A 14,019-nucleotide genomic window follows, 5' to 3' on the forward strand; every position below is an offset into this window, starting at 1 on the left:
CTCATCATGCTGTAGAGGATGTATACTGCCTCTGCTTTGCAGGTCAAATCATAAGTAAAAAGAGGCTGCCCTCATGGAAAGTATGTCAGCCTGGTTTGAATAAACTGAGGGCAATAGCTCAGTGTAGTCATTTTGTTTCTTTTAGGTTATTTGGCACCACTGGTTCCTCTGAATCTGTAGCCTGTAGCCACTGGAGCTGAACAAAGGCACTCCTTTCACACAGAGCAGGGCCTCATGTACTGTGAACTTAGCTCCTTCTGTTTGGTGTTACTGATCTGTTAGTCTAAATATGGCACATGGCAGTTTGATGGAAATCATTTCCAGTAAGAGAGGATGTTTCCTCAGCAGTTTTCAAGTTGGCTCTGACTCAAGCATCCTCAAGGGAGACCATTTAACTGGTCATTAGGGAGACAGAAAAAAGGCACAGAGGAATGTTGTAACAAAGATGTACATCCTGTATGCAAGACCTCCTGAGAATGCTCCTGGCCACTGGTTCTGTGTGTACACTGTAGAGATTTTATTAATGCTGTTGGAAAAGAATTTTGCTGTAACCAATCTATTATTTGCGCATAACTTCAGAGATGCTGTCTTGTACCGGTTCCAGGTTTGTGATGAACCACTTTGATTGAAAAATGTGGGACTCAAACAAACAGTAATTAAATGTTTATTGCTGATTAACACCCTATGTCTGAATCTTGCATGATAGCAAAGTGAATTGGTTCTCTGAAAGGAAAAGTGAGAATACTTGTCTAATTTTTCTTGGCAAAAGAGAAAAAAAACTGGATCAAAGTTCCTTAACACTTAGGTACTTCTAAAGCCAACAGTTATGTTCACTTACAAATCATGAAGTCTAAAAATCACTGCGTAAAAAGGTAAGGACCTTTCAAGTTGGTGAGATAGGATCATTTCATGAAAGAGCAATTATAGATCTTTAGGAATGGGATCTCTACCCACCTATTGGAGTTATGACAAATTTTGGCCTTTAGGAAGGCAAAAGATCTCTTTTAGCTCTAGGATTTGATAAAAACTAGGATTCTAATGTCATTTCCTGAATAGTAGGAATTAGCTTTTATAAATGAAGAACAGACTCACAGAACGTTTAGAGATATAAAGGACTTTATGGCTTCTAAGGTCTCTTCCAGTTCAAGACATTTTGTATTTCTTCATCATGCATATACCCCTTTTGGGAAAAAAGCATTTCAAAAATTAAGCTGAAATTCAAGAATGAGAGTAGCATTAAAAATTGAAGATTGGGTTGAAAACACACGAGTAAATATTTTCCACAATAGTGTTAAAACCATGGTCACTTGTATTTTTGATTGCTATGCTTTTCTTCTGTTTTGTCACTTGTGTCACAGTATGCTTACACAAGTTTAGAAATATATAAAGAATTTTGGGCTCTTGGAGGCATGTAATTCTATAACTTTACATAAAACCAAAACATTTTCTGTCAGGAACAGGTATTTTATAAACTTCAATTTTGAGATGTCTGTTTTTTCCCCAAAGCAGTTCAAATATGGAAGGTTTTATTTTTATTATTGTTCTGGTCTTGTTTTTGGTTCAAAATTATCCAAGAATGAAAAGAGGTGTGTATCTAATGGCAGGACCAATAAGACACTTTTTTGCCTCGGTATTTTGTGCCTCGGTATTTTGTAACAACTTCTGAAAATGTATACATACTTCTGCTCTAGTAGTCCCTTCCTTCTCTGCTGTGAGGGTGCTGGATTTCATTATCTGTTCTCAAAGATTATTGTTGGTTAGTACATTGTTATAACCATTATGCATACTGTTCCCTTGGTTCTATTAATCACTCTACATAAGTTCATAAAAACAAAATTTTCATATTTATTTCAATTCCTCATATATACCATTTATTACTACATAATAATATACATTTTTTTCAATCAACCCCTAGTTGATCTACTTTATTAGCACAAAATACGGACCTATTTAATTTCCTTTACATTTCTATAAATTACGCAGTCATATTTTGGCTTTGTTAGTTTTTCTATTGCTTTCCAGAGAAGTGATAATTTCATTTAATTTACAATGAAAGAAAAGATACAGTTCCCTTTTTTGTTTAACATCCCTTCAGGAAATGACTTTAATATATACTTGCTGTATGACAGGGCAATAGCAATCTAGACTTCAATCTTGTCAGATCATACTTATAGTGTTTTGTTCAATTTTGAGAGCTGGGTTTTTGTAAAGCTATTGACATTAAAAAGTATGCACAAAAGGTAATAAGGATGGTTAGTGGATATCAACATTTGGAAGATGAGATTGAAAGATGTTAAAGATAAAACAAAGAGACTTGGTGGGAAAGGATCTTGGTCTTCAAATACTGAATGGCTGTTATTGAAAGAGTAAGTAAACTTGATCGGATTTTGTTGGTACCCACTTTTCATTAAACTCCTGTTTCCTGAACAATCAACTAGATATGTATAGAATCAGTCAAAGGTACTTGTCAGTGACTAGGCAGCAATGGAAAAGCACAAACTAAAGAAACTTCTGTCAACATCTGGATCATCTTCCAAAATGGGATTTCCACAGGAGGAGGAACTTAAACCTAGCACCAAAATTCCTTAATTCTTCATCTATTTTAGAAAAAAAGAAAGAACTAGTCGAGACAGAATATTAGAAAGACAACTTACATGTTCTCATTTCAAGAGTGAAATATGGAATATGTCCAAGGAAGAACTCACACATACAACTTTCTGACTCCTGATCATTTCAAGAACTATCTAAGAAGATTCCTCTATCTGTAATAGAAGATATGAGAGACTATCTTAAAAGATTTTTGGTTAATGACATTATCAGTGTCCAGTAAGATACAAATGTGTGTAGATACAATGCCAATATAAAATCCATCATGAAGCCAGTATTTTTAAGTCTCACATTTATACAGTGGTTATTAGGAGATGCTATAGAAAAATGAGAAGAGAAAAAAAACCTTTCATTTGACCAGATGAATTTTGAGTCTGAGAATATGCCTCAAGTCACCTCAAGGATATCTACCATTTGCAACAATTAATGGAGAAAATATTCAGAGATATGCATTATTGGGAAGTGTTGGTATATCATCAATACCATAATAAAGTACATGTTCAAAAGAGTGAAAATTAAACATACCATTCACCTTCTGACACAAGTGCAGAAAGAGATTTGGACATGGCGAATAAGAGAATTTTCTTTGTCAGAATATAGAGTTAGGTTTTGAGGAATTTGTTTTCCTTTTTAAAAATTTTTCATTAATGCAAGTGGTTAGTGGCAGTACCACAGTAATAAAAATACTCATTATTTAGCAAGAATAAAAAATAATTGAAAATGTGAATAACGCTGCTCTTATTAAACATCAAATGATCTGATCTGTGACTGAATAAAAAGATATTAAGTGCTTATTATTGAAGAAGAAACCATATTATTCACAGGAGATACAAATATGAAAAGAGAACTTGGAACTGAGCAACTTATATGCTAATAAGGGGAGAAAATACACATAAGGGAGTAGTGGCCAGGGAAAAGGATATATGATTGAAGAGAATCAAAAATAGGTCAAGAATAATCAATACACTCTAAGCCTTATGAAAGCCATTTGAAGATCATTGCACAGACAAATATGAATAAATAAATAAAGATTTGGTCAGTCACTATGAATGCACCATTGCTGGTACTTACTGATCCAAAGAAGCCCTTTGTCCTCCATGCAGAAGGTAGTTTAGAAGGCTTAGGAGCAGTCTTGTATGCTGAGAATAATGCTCATCAGAAATTGATTGCCTTTACCACTCAAGATCTGAGTGATAGTAAGAAACGCTTCCTCATACAAAAACTAAATTTCTTAACTTTAAAGTTAATCACTGAAAAATCCTGACTATGAAGCTAATTTTAAAGTACAGTCTGAAAACAATCAGAAGCCTTTTATTTTGACTAGTTCCATTCTGACTAGATGCTGCTTGTCAGAAAGGGATAGCAGTATTAGACAACTATGAATTCAACATAAACCATGATCTAGGGAAAGCTAATATGGATATGGTGATCTCTCCTGAATGCCACATGACACCAAAAGTATAATCATATCTAAGGAAGGAGTAAAGGCTCTTTGTAATATTGATAGAACTGGGTCATAACCAAATAGCAAATGTAGCTGAGTATGGAACTTCTACCCAAAAGCATATCAGTAGTATATTTAAACCTTGTTTCATTAATCAACTCATTTTTAAAAATTAACACTTTTTTTTTGCAGGGCAATGAGGGTTAAGTGATTTGCCCAGGGTCACACAGATAGTAAGTGTCAAGTATCTGAGGCCAGATTTGAACTCAGGTCCTCCTGAATCCAGGGCTGGTGCGTTCTCCACTGCACTACATAGCTGCTCCCTCATTTATCAACTCTTAGTTGTCTGAGGATGAATGGCAGAGAGAATAGACAACTGATACAGAATTTTTAGAAGTAATTGAAGTCAAGATGTAAAGAAGTATAGATAAAGAATTTGTATTATATCCCCCAGAAGGCATCTTATAGTTAAGACAATTGCAAAAGTTAGAGTAGTATAATAGAGTGCTAAACCAGACTTTAACTAATGCCCAACATAATATTAACAGTTAGTGTTATCCAGTGCTTATCAATCAGGGGCCAAGAAAATGTGATATGACAACTGTGTACATATGAGTTGAGAGAACCCAAAGACTAATATGAAGCATTTTGATGGTCTAAGATGGAAGCAGGTGTATTTAGGAAATGTGAGAATTGTACTTTATATATTCAGCAAAAGTATTATCAATTTGTGCTCCATATTTGGAAAACATGAGCTATAAATCTTTTAAACTTGTCTGCATTTTTTTTAATCTTCAGGAGACTATAGGCAATATTGTAACAGGGTAATAGTAATGACTGATCATTAAAGTCAAATGCAAAGGCAACCAGGAAATGGAAAGCTTCTCCAGTTGCTAGACTATTGTGGGATAAATATGTTTTCAGTATTGAAATTTCATTCCAGGGGACAGCTAAGTAGCACAGTGGATAGAGCACCGGACCTGGATTCAGAAGGACCTGAGTTGAAATCCGGCCTCAGACACTTTACACTTACTAGCTGTGTAACCCTGGGCAAGTCACTTAACTCTCACTTCCCGGCAAAAACCAAAAACCAAAACCAAACAAACAAACAAACAAAAACAAAACAGAAATTTCATTCCAGGATCTAATCTAGCCAAGGCAGAGAATTTGAGACCAAATTAGTTGGAGAAATGATAGTTTGGGTAGGTAATAAGAAATCAAGAAATATATATTACAGTGCATACCTTAAGTAGTTTAAACATTAATGAGCAGTTGAGAAGAAATTGACAAAAATGTCAGTGGAGCCAATATGTGACCTTTTAAACTCATGAACACAACTCCAACAGAAATAATGCCACCAGCTTTACACCATATTTTCCCTTGTGAAAGAGCTGCGACTGCCTATTAACTTGTGCTTTGGATTCTAGGAGTATGGAAAAGATGTAGTTATTAAAAATATCAATACATTTAGTGGTTTTGAGGGAAGTTGAAGAAAGTTTGCCAATTAGCTATGCCTTAAGCTTTAAAGAGTTCTGAAAAATAAGCAAAAGTATGATGTTCTAGTTTATTATCAGGAGATGCAGCAAGATGGCAGAGTTTTACCAAGAAAAATTATATATCTCCATCTACATATTCTAGTTCACTTTATGTACCTAATACACAACACACCATCTCTAATTTATGCTCCTTTGCCTTGGTTATTTCAATTACTTGGGCTTTACTCCTTCTTCTTGTATTCCCTTATTTCCTTTAAGATTTAGTTCAAGTACCATCTTTAGGAAGAACTAGCTATTAGGACGTTTCCTTCTAGGGTTTTTTTGTATCTATTTTGCACGGATCTTATATATCAGTATCTATTTATGTACTTTGTATATATAAGCATCTTTTTATGTGAATTTATATATATATATATATATATATATATATACATATATGTAAAAATGGATGTATGCTGTGTGTGTATTTAGTTTCTGTTTCCCCAGAATTTAGCAAAGTGACTGTCACATAGCAGGCACTTAATAGTTGCTGGTTGTTTGGTCAATTGGGAGGTGGGGTGATGAACACTAAATTCATGGCTCAAAGCAAAACAATATAGTAGCAATTTCCTATATACCTACTTAAGATTCTGATATTTTTGAGATTTAATCTCAGAAGACTTCACATTTTCTATGAAATGTGTTTAGCTACTTCAGCTAAATACTCTAACCTAGCATGAGGCAATATCTTACTCAGCTACTAATTTTGGTGAGGACTTAAAGCTCCCATGGGTCTGTTATGCATGATGAAGGCTTAAAATAGCTTCTTTTCTCTCTATAGGTTTAAATACTAGCCAAGTATGTGCGGTGACTCAGAAGCTATTTATTTTGTTACAAATGGCCAATGGGGCCCTTTTGTTTCTAGCTCAAACAATAACTACTTGAATTTTCTTAGAAACTGTTCTTCCAAGTGCTGTGGTTGAAATGACAGAAATGTTTTCTTTTCTCTAAGAGCTCTATATTGAGAACAGCTTGTCAGACGACCTCTTTCAAGATACTTCCTCTTATATTGCTCCTTTGTAAAAAGTATCACTGTCTTCCATTTCATATGCGTTCTCATTTTCCCCTCTCACCCTTCAATTCTTCCTTCTCTTCCTTTCTTATTCATTTGATCTTTTTATGATTCCATGACTCTACCCTCTGTTCACAAACTGCTCCCAGACCTGGATTCTTCCCTAGAAAAGTTTGTAATTTTTTGTTTGTATCCTTTTGTTGAAGCCTATAGACCCTTTCTCAGAATGTTTTTAAATACATAGGATTACAAAGGAAGCCAATTATATTGAAATAGAATTGTTGCCTCCTTATGAAAAAAGTTCATGGACATCAGATTAAGAACCTTACTCCCTGACTGCAACATCAGTTTGCTGGTGAGTAAAGACATTTCCATATTAGTCATTTTGCATAAGAAAACTCAAAAGAAAAAAAAAGAAAGAAAGCAAAAATAGCATGCTTCAGTCTGTATTCAATTAATATCAGTTCTTTTCTCCGGATGTGGAACGTATGCTTTTTCATTAGTTCTTTGGGATTGTCTTGGATCATTGTATTGCTGAGAGTAGTTAAGTCATTCACAGTTCTTCATCAAACAATATTCCTGTCACTGTGTACAACATTCTCCTAGTTCACTGTGCATCAGTTCATGTAAGTCTTTCCAGATTTTTCTGAAATCATCCTGCTTGTTTGTTATTGAACTATCAAATCTTAAGTGATTATGTAAAGAATTACTATTAGACTCCTACACTTTGAGGGTGTGATATTTGGCTACATTATCCAAAATTGATGGATCTAAAGGTGGAAGGGACCATGAAGACTATCTAGTCAAGTCCATAAGCATTTATTATTAATAATAATGTTAATATTAACTAACATTTATATGGCTCTTAAAAAATTACAAAGCACTTTATAAGTCTTGTCTCCTTTATTTCTCATGACAGCTCTGAGAGGTAGGTGTAAGGCAGACAGAGGTTGAGAGACACTGTGGATCATAGCTAGTAGGTATCCAAATCTGGATTTGACCCCAGGTATTCATGACTTCAGGTCCATTGCTTTATCCACCGAACTTTTTAGTTTCAGTTAAGAGACTATTACATAAGTGGCTGTCCTAAACATTGGAAATTTAAAGAAAGGAGAAAAGCAGTCCCTGTTCTCAAGGAGCTCACAGTCTAATGGGGGAGATGGCATGCAAACTATGTACAAATGTAATATATATATATATATATATATATGTATATATATATATATATACACACACACACATATATATGTATATATGTGTATATATATGTATATATATACATAAAATATTTGTACATAATAAATATAGGGAGAATATACATGCAAGTTCAAATGATAATCTAATAAATCTAATATCATAAATATGTATAAATTATGTGTGAATATTAATATATTATAAAAATTATGTATATACATATACACACATGTATACATATATATATATATATATATATATATATATATATATATATATATATATATATACACACATACACACATACACACAGAGGTTCAATTGGAGATCATCTTGGGCAAAGGCACTAGCACGAAAGAGGATTGGGAAATGCTTCTTTCAGAAAGTGGAATTTCAGCTGAGACTTGAAAGAAGTTAGGGAAGTGGAGGCAGCTAGGTGGTACAGTGGATAGAGCACTGGCCCTGGATTCAGGAGGACCTGAGTTCAAATCTGGCCTCAGACATTTAACACTTTCTAGCTGTGTGACCCTGGGAAAGTCACTTAACCCCCAATTGCCTGAAGAAGAAGAAGAAGAAGAAGAAGAAGAAGAAGAAGAAGAAGAAGAAGAAGTAGTAGTAGTAGTAGTAGTAGTAGTTAGGGCAGCCAGGAGGCAGAGAAGAGGAGGAAGAGAATTCCAGACATATGGGACAGCTAGTAGAAATTTATGAAATGGAGTACAACTCCCTGGAAACATCTGAGTGGAAACTCTACCTATATTTGGGACAAACCATGGAAGCTTAATAGAAACCACATTTGAGTAGTTTAATGTACATTAGTTCATTAGTTCAATAAAAATTTATTGATCACCTACTATTTGCAAAACACTATTGCAAAGGATACAAAAAGGGAGAGGAATGTGTGTTCTCATGTAGCTTTTGGTCAAATAAATACTCATTTATATTCACAAAATAATATTGTGATAGACTGTTAGAAGGCTGAATCTACGCAGTCATTTTCTTATAGGGGCTAGGGTAGAGCCATGTCAAATTAAATGCTCAATAAAGGGTTTTGTACTGATGGTGACATAACATTGGTGAAAGACTTTACAATGAGATGCATACAATTTTATGCAGAAAGTTGTATCAGCATGTATTGAGCCATTCCAATCCATTAGGTCAGAAATATTAATTTTAAAACATCTAAAGCTGAAGTCTTAGTATGGAGTCAATAATACCTCCACAGAATTATAAGCAATCAGTCAGCTCAGTTATGTACTATTTAAAAGCTCCTTAAATATACTTTTACACAATTGGGTCAATACTTTGTACATTGAAAATTTGTTCAATATACATTTACAGGGACCACTACAAACACTGTGTATAGTCACTTTTTGGTTTTAAACAAATATAATATGACTTACTGAAGTGTTTTTTCTTTGTTCCTTTTATTTTTTTAAAACGATGACTATTGATCTATAAGATGTGCCCACCACAAGGCCCCTGAGTACACTTATGAGACAGATGAAGTTGGTTTATTTCAATGTCATTTTAATCTATGGTCCTTCTTTACCTGCACTGCTCATGCATATTAGACAAGAATAGCTCTTTATTGAACCATAAAAGTATTTTATTAGTTTCCAGTTACATGTAAAGATAGTTTTCAACATTTATTTTCATAAGAATTTTAGTTCCAAATTTTTCTCCCTCCCTTCCCTTCCCCTTCCCCAAGACAGAAAGCAATTTGATATAGGTTATATATGTACCATCACATTAAACATATTTCTGCATTAGTCATGTTGTGAAAGAAGAATCAGAAGAAAAGGGAAAAGTCTCAAAAAAGAAAACCAAAACAAAACAAAGTAGAAATGGTATGATTCAATCTGCATTCAGAATCCACAGTTCTTTTTTTCTGGATGTGGAGAACATTTTCCATCATGGGTCCTTTGGAATTATCTTGACTTCACCAATAGTACATTAATCTACCTATTTTCCCTCATTCCCCCTAGCAATTTTCATTTCTGTTAGGTGTGATGTGGTACTAAAGAGTTGTTTTAATTTGCCTTCCCTAGTCAGTAGTGATTTAAAGGATTTGTTTCACAAGACTGAAGACAATTTTGATTTCTTCTTCTGAAAACTGTGTGTTCATATACTTTAACTATTGTGTAAAATTATATTTAAGGAGCTTTTATATCATGCATAACTTAGCTTACTGATTCCTTATAATCCCATGGAGGTATTATTGACTCCATACTAAGACTCCACCTTTGGAATCTTTTAAAATTAATTATTTCTGAGCCAAAGGATTGTAATTGCTCTATATATGCTGATACAACCTTTTGCATAAAATGGGGAATGGCTCATTTTAAAAAATAAATTTAAATCAGTTCCCTACATATTTGAGAAATGAGGCCGTTAAAATTTAAAGGCCTTTTGTGATGTAAAACATTTTGCTACTTCATTGTCTATGGTGGCTTTTAGCAAAATGTAGTTTCCCTGATTATCTCTTTCAATTATATCTACTTTTGCTTTTGCATACTTTCATAGCATGATTGCTACTCCCACCCCTGTCTCCCTGTCTTCCTTAATTCAGCTGAATGAATCATAGTAGATTCTCCTCTCACCCTTTGTTTTAACTCTTTGTCTCTTTCTATTTCAAGTGTATGCCTAATTAACAAGATATTGTTGGATTTTTGTTTCTAATCCATTCTGCTATCTGCTTCTGTTTTATGGGTGAGTTTATCCTTTTTAAATTTACAGTTATAATAACTAACTATATTTTCCACCATCCTTTTTTCCTGTATTTACTATGTTCTCTTTTTTCACTCTCTCCCTCCTCAAAAGACTGTTTTGTTTCTGACTAATGTCTCCATTAATCTGCCCTCCCATTTATCATCTCCCTTTGTCTCTTATGCCTTTACCCTCTCATTTCACTGTTGGGTAAGGTAGATTTCTATGCCCAACGAGTGTGTTTATATATTCTTCCCTCTTTGAATCAATTATGATTTAAGTGAGGTACATGCTTTACCCATCCTCTTCATTTTCCTTTCCACCATAAAAACTTCCTTGCACACCTCTTTTGTGTAAGATACTTTTCTCCATTCTACCTCTACCTTCTTACTTTTCCCAATGAATCTCTCTTTCTCATTCTTTTATTTTTTTGGAGATCATCTTAATATAAATGACTTACACACATGCCTGCTGTCTATGATTATAGACAGCCCTATTAATTATAAAGTTCTGAGGAATTACATGTTTCATCTTTCCATTAAGATGGTAAATAGTTGTACTTTTTTTTTATGTTTTTCTCTTTCATGTTTCACTTTTTATGTTTCTCTTTATTCTTTCATTTGAATGTCAAATTTTCTGCTCAGCTCTGATCTTTTCATCAGGAATATTTGAAAGTCCTCTATTTCATTAAATATCCACTTTTCCCCCTCTGAATGATTACATTCAGTTTTTCTGCATAAGTTATTCATGGTTGTACTCCTAGACCCTTTGCCTTCTGGAATATCACATTCAAAGCCTTCTGCTTTTTTAACATGGAAGCTGCTAAATCTTGTGTGATTCTGACTGTGTCTTCATGATATTTGAGTTGTTTCTTTCTGGCTGCATCCCATATGTATCTGAGAACTCTGGGATTTGGCTACAATATTCCTGGGAGTTTTTGTTTGGAGATCTCTTTTAGGAGATGATAGGTTGATTCTTTCACTTTCTATTTTACCCTATGGGTCTAAGATATTGGGGCTGGCTTTCTTGATAATTTTTTGGAAAATGGCATATGGCACAGACTATTTTAAAAAATCATCACTTTCAGCTAGTCGAAGAATACTTAAATGATCTCTCCTTGATCTGTTTTCAGGTCAATTGTTTTTCTGATAAGATATTTCACATTTTCTTCCATTTCTTTCATTCTTTTGACTTTGATTTATTATTTCTTCATGTCTCATGGAGTCATTAGCTTCCACTTCCTCAATTATAATTTTTAAGGGATTATTTTCTTCAGTGAGCTTTTGCATCTCCATTTCCAATTTGCTTTTTAAGGGCTTCTTTTCTTTAGTGAATTGTTATGCCTCTTTTACCTTTAGACCAATTCTTTTTTTTAAGTATTATTTTCTTTAGTACTTTTTTGTGCCTCTTTTACCTTTTATTTCTTTTCATATTTTTTTGCAGCATTTTCATTTCTTTTTCCTAATTTTTCCTCTAACACTCATCTCTCTTTAACTTTTTGAGGAATCCTTTTTTGGCTTGGTCCAAATAGCATTTTTATTTGAGGCATTCCTTGTAGGTATTTTCAAATTTTTGTCTTGTTCTGAGTTTATGTTTTGGTCTTTCATTTGGCCACCATTGTAGTTTTTTATGGTCAAATTTCTCTCCCTTTGCATTTTCCCAGCTTATTTATTGACTTTAAACTTTATGCTGAAATTGAATTTTATTCACCTGGTAGTGGAGAAGCACTGTCCTAAGCTCCAGGGTTTTTCTGTGCTGCTGTTTTCAGAGCTAGTTTTGGGGATCTGAAAGTTTTCAGTGCTTCCATGTTAGTGAAATGTGGTTATAGGTGTGATCACTGTTTTCTTGTTCTATGCTCTGCTCTGTTCTTTATCCAGGAAGAGTCTCTGCTCCCCTGTCACTGGAAGCACTAGCATTTCTCTCCAACCTGGAATTGTGACCAGGGCCCCTGTTTTCTTGCAGCTGCTAAGGACTAGCACTTCTCTCTGACCTGAAATTGTGACCCAAAACTGCTCATGGTCAATAGAGTTACCAATGAGCACCAACTTCACACAGTGCCAACAAAGTGTCCTTTGTAATACCTTTCTGACCCCTTGTATGATTTCCCTACCATCTCTGGGCTGAGAATTCTGGAAGCTGCTACACTGCTGCTGCTGTTGCAAGTGCCTCCAAGGCTCACCACTGCTGCAACTGCTATACTCTGAGCTGGCTCTCAACCTGGTTTCACTGAGCTCTCCTACTAACATCCTAATTTGGTTTATGCTGGGAAAATCTCACTGTGACCTTTTGTTGGCTCTGTCCCTTCGAACTTTGACTTGAAGAACTATTGTAAAGTTTTTTAGAGGGGAATATTGGGAGTTTAGCTATGTTACTACCTGTGATTTGCCATCTTGGGTCCACCCAGACTTCTTTAAAGAAGTCTTGCAAACTGTCAACTTGAGTAATTGCTTTGCCCTTAACATTATGACCCACTCCAGTCTTTCACTTATTCATGAAAAGATACATTTAACCGCCCATCATTAGAGAAAATATTGGAATTGTGGATCATAATTTTCTATTATATTAATGTTTTTACTGCCCAGATTTTAATTTCTGTCAGGCTTTTGAACTCATGCATTGTGGTACATACTAGAAGACAACTATTCTCTGTGAGAGTTAGACAAGTTACTACAAGCTAACAAATTACTCAGGAAGCATTTGCAAAGGTTCTAATAAATATTAGGCACTATACCAGATACTGAAAAAACATACACTAAAGTTAGATAATCTTTGCCATCAAAGAGCTTACAGGCTACTCTGGGGAGGGGGCGGTATATGGAAAATGTAGCACATTTATAGATAACTAGCTATGGAGTATATACACAGATGATTTTAGGGGAGGTACTAACAAATAAGGGAAGGAAAAACCAAAAATATAATTAGTAAAATTTAGATTGTGATAAACAGAAATAAAAGCCCAAAGAAAATGTACTGACATTTCACCCAAGCCAGTAGCAGAGCATGTCTGATTATTAAGATTCAGAGTCTTATATTATATATGATTTCATCATGTCCCTAAAATAAACTTGTATACTCTTCTTTGTAGGATAGTAGAATACTAAGAAATACACATGATATAAATGAGGTAAAATGTGGAAAATTCAGTTAAAGATCCTGGAGATAGACAAATATTTTTTACTTTTCAACCAGATGCTTTCCATCAGAGTTCTCCCTTTACTGGTGCTAAAAGACTTTATTATTTTTGAAAAAAAAAAGATAATACTTTGCATTACATAATCATAAAATTTTAGAGTCAAACTTAGAAATTACCTTGTCCAACCTGCCCATTTTACAGATGAGGAAAATGAAGAAAGTAGAGAAGTAGAACTGGAACTACTCTGCTAAAGTATCTTTCTCCTCCAGATTATTATCTCTTAACATTTCAACTTAATTTAGTGAATCACATCACATGATTTCTATGTGCTTGATACTATGCTGAACTCTGAGGATCCAGAGTCCAAATCAAAATTGACCTTGACTCC

At 34.3% G+C, this 14,019-nt stretch overlaps 1 pseudogene; it reads right to left on the reverse strand.

Annotated features, from left to right (window-relative positions):
• LOC122747451 overlaps positions 1–12,744 on the reverse strand; it is a 57,740-nt pseudogene extending 44,996 nt beyond the window's left edge.
• Positions 12,745–14,019: the final 1,275 nt, after the last annotated feature.

The sequence above is a fragment of the Dromiciops gliroides genome, chromosome 3, assembly GCF_019393635.1.
Source record: "Dromiciops gliroides isolate mDroGli1 chromosome 3, mDroGli1.pri, whole genome shotgun sequence".
NCBI lineage: Eukaryota > Metazoa > Chordata > Mammalia > Microbiotheria > Microbiotheriidae > Dromiciops > Dromiciops gliroides.